This window comes from Dipodomys spectabilis, unplaced genomic scaffold (genome assembly GCF_019054845.1).
Source record: "Dipodomys spectabilis isolate Male_0828 unplaced genomic scaffold, ASM1905484v1 ptg000420l, whole genome shotgun sequence".
In the NCBI taxonomy this organism is placed as follows: Eukaryota; Metazoa; Chordata; class Mammalia; order Rodentia; family Heteromyidae; genus Dipodomys; species Dipodomys spectabilis.
Genome location: NW_024871097.1, coordinates 942,208 through 945,886, shown reverse-complemented (window position 1 = coordinate 945,886; position 3,679 = coordinate 942,208). Strand labels below are relative to the sequence as shown.

The window sequence follows — 3,679 nt, the reverse complement described above, 5'->3', positions numbered from 1 at the left end:
GACTTTTCCCTGGATGGAACTGAGTCTGTGAGGTCACTTCGCCATTAAGTTCTTGTGACCTGCTAAATGACTCGTTTTATTCCAAGGCCTGAGCTGGAGCTAGCAGCTCCTCCGAGCTTTGTCGGTATCCAAGATGGAGATCACCGGTGCTGGGGGGGGAGGGGTGGCCTTCCCTCCTCTGCTCCCTGGGAAGGAGTGAGGAAGTGGGGCTTCTACTCACACCGAGTCTTGGATCCTGGGTCGTCTCTGGTCTGCAAAGTGCAGGATGAAATTGTCCGCTCCTTGTCGGTTCTTGCTGGTGTTGAGTAGAATCCTCTCGCCCGCTGCGTCTGGCTCCTTCGTCCCGGACTCTCTGTGTGAGCCAACTCCATTTTTTTTTTAATTCTTGGTAGTTAGTTTGAGATGAGCCTTATGTGAAGCCCCGAATGAATCAGTTGCCTGAAATCTGAGGATCATGGTTCAAAGCCACCCAGGGCAGGAAAGTCCATGAGACATTTAGCTCCAATTAATCAATGAAAAGTTGGGAGTGGTGGAGCTCTATCTTTGAACAAAACATTCTCAAGTCATAGGATAGCACACAGATGCACACAGAGAGAAAACCTTATGGACTTTCTTGTATGGGCTTACTTTGACGCATGCTCCTCAGATTTCATCCTCTATTCATCCTCTCTCCGTTTAAAATTTTATTGATCCTGCGGCTTCACCTCTGACTCTGGGACCTATATCTTAGCTTTCACAATCAATGCTGGTGTTTTTAACACCTCTGCCTCAGCTCAAGGTTTTGTGCTGTGTAACTGGAGATAAGAGTCTCAAGCAGGTTCCTCCCCTGGCTGACTTGACACTGCAATCCTCAGATGTCAGCCTCTTGTGTAGTAAGGATTACACACATGACCAGCAACATTTGGGTCATTTTAAAACTTTAATATGTGCTTGCTTCCACCCCCTTTTATTTTTATTATTTTTTTCATTTTTGCTTGGCCTGGGAGTAGAAATTGAATTTCAGATGCTCTCTCAGTGCATACATGGGACTAACCATAACCTTTGGCTTTTGTGGGAAAGTTAATTGGAGAGAAGAGCTATGCCAGATTCAGGAGGCTGAAAATTGAAGAAAGTCCTTAATGCTCTCTTCTCTAATTAACCACTAAAGGCTAACTTGGACTTCCTATCACTGTACAATCACTCACGACTGACCTGGTCATCTACAGACACTTTCTTGTAAATGTCATCCTTTGAAAACATGTACAATTCTATTTGTTCCTCATCTTAAGATCTAAACCTACATAGCGCTGATCTCAATTAGTCATGGAATACCAAATACTATAGGAAGACAAACCTGAGAGAGAGACATCCAATACAAAAGCAGAGCTTGCTCAGTTCCTCAGCACTCAAAGAGGGAAGGATGTGGAAGGGGGGGAGAACTTCATGAGCCTTTCTACTCTTTATTTTAGCAGTGGGTATGTGGGAAATGTGTAGTTTTATTTCAACATGAAAATATCTCAATTCATGGAGATCTTGCCTGATGGGTTTATATTTTCTGCATAAATGTTATGGAAACTCATACATAACTCTCTTTTCATCCTGCAGTAAAGGTCAAAGCAGCAGCAAACGGAGATGAAAACAGATGATCGCCAGAGTCACAACTTAAGAAGGTTTCAGAGGATGGGGATTTTCCCTTGACTCCTTTTCCACTTTCTTCTGATAGCTCGTAACTGTAGGGGTGATGTTGACAGTTGTTTGTAGGAATTTTTGTTTTTTTCCAGATTCAAGTCTTATCTCTGCTTAGTTTGCTTCTCTATGCAGTATTTGACTTGCTCAGCTCCTGCCTGATTGCATCAACGAACTCCTCTTTCAGCTTGGTTAGTTCTTTTCTCATCTCATCTAAAATATCCTGCTTCAGTCTGTCACAGTCAAGGCTTTCTGTCTGGACCCGGTCAGCACTGGGCTGGGACAAGGGTGTGGACTTATAATGGCTCATAGGACCTGTTGTCAAAAACAATCTGATTTTTCCTTGGAGAATCTCATCTGGAGATGACGGGTGACTTGCTGCCATTCATTGTATTTGTTCTTTCCCAAGGTTTCCTGGTTGGTTCAGGTGTACTTGTTGATGAGACCTTAGAAGTTACAGGTTTTGATTCTTCATTTTTTGCTTTTATTGTTGATCCCTTTTCGGCCATTCTCCTCCTTCTGGCCATCAGGAGACTCATTTCCTCCATTAAGCTGCTACCTGCCAAGGGAACGGGTCCATTTCCACCACCCATGTCTGTTTTAGCTGACTCGGAGTTCACATCTGTGAACACCGTGCAAAGAGGCATCTTCCACCAGTGACAATTTCCTAAGCTTGGCTCCAGCAATCACAACTTCAAGTCCAGTTAAAGGACGATTGTCTTCTGAAAAGGATCCTTAAAAAAAAATCCGGATGCAGGAAGGAAGGGGCAGGAGGTGGTACAGGAGAGGGGCTTGATTAGGAAGAGGGCGTGGGGGAGGAGGGCCAGAGGATAGCAGTGGGGGTGAAGGAGGAAGTTCTGGGGGAGGAGAGAATACAGAGGCCTGGGCTGGACCTGGTGGGAGTGTTGGAGGAGATGGAGGTGCAGGTGGTCCCAAGATAACACCCTGCGGGCCTGGAGCCTCCGACAGCTGAGAGGCTTCCTGAAAGCCTGGCTCAGAAGCAGAGGGGTCTCCCAGCTCAGAGTTTACAGGGGTCTCCACAAAGGCAGAGGTGGCATTACTCAGCACTCTGCTCTCTTGATCCCATTCCACTTGCTCCAGCTGCTCCATCTGCTCCCGCTCCAGCTGCTCCACCTCTCTCTTTCCAACCTCTGTCCAGCCTCTCTCTCTCTACCTTTCTCTCTCTGGTCTTTCCCTCTCCATTCTTTCTGTCTCCAGCCTGTCCCTCTCCAGCTCCTTCTGACGTTTCTGTTCTTGCAGTTGTCTTCTTTGGATGTCCAACTCTTCTTGGGATGGGCCATTTTGAACTTGATCAGGCAGTTGTGAATTTTATCTAGGCAATTTTGGTCCTGCCTCCTGTGAATTCAGCACTTCTAAGGCATGCATCATTGCACTTGCGAAGACATTAGCATCCTCTTTGCTGCCATAGTTAAGACTGTACACCTGCCTGGCATCTCGCCACTGGTGGAAGGTCTGTGTTGCTTGATTATACTTTAATCCTTTGGGGATGGCACAGCTGATCACCAACTGATGATCCTGGATCTTCCTGCCCAGCACTCTGAATGTGTTGTTGCCTGTATGGTGATAGATATGAACTCTGCTGAACCCAGTTGAACCACAGCTGGCACCCACTTTTATTGGCATCATCACAAACCAATGCAGTAGCTCTTCCCTGACAGATACTCTGTTCATTCATTGAGCCGGTGGACCTGATGGATGCGGCACTGGAGTGCGCTCCTCTGGGACGGCAGGGTTGGCTCATTCAGTGCTTCTCTGCTACACTGGCGGCCAGCTACTCCATCACCTGCTGTCGTGCCGGCCAGGCCTGGATTGCAGGGTAGGTGGGCCGCTTTGGATGTCTGCTGCTGCCGCTGCTCCTGCACAGGCCCCTGAGGACCGCGAGGACCAAGAGGACTGCAGCCGTCCCAGCCAGGGGAGGAGAGTGGGGCGTGCCACGAGGCACTGGTGCGGGATGTGTGGAACACTCAGGCTCTGCCCTCGCCCTCGCCCTCCC

At 47.9% G+C, this 3,679-nt stretch overlaps 1 pseudogene; it reads right to left on the bottom strand.

Moving 5' to 3' along the window:
• Positions 1-1,792: 1,792 nt before the first annotated feature.
• LOC122097262 lies at positions 1,793-3,361 on the bottom strand (annotated as a pseudogene).
• Positions 3,362-3,679: the final 318 nt, after the last annotated feature.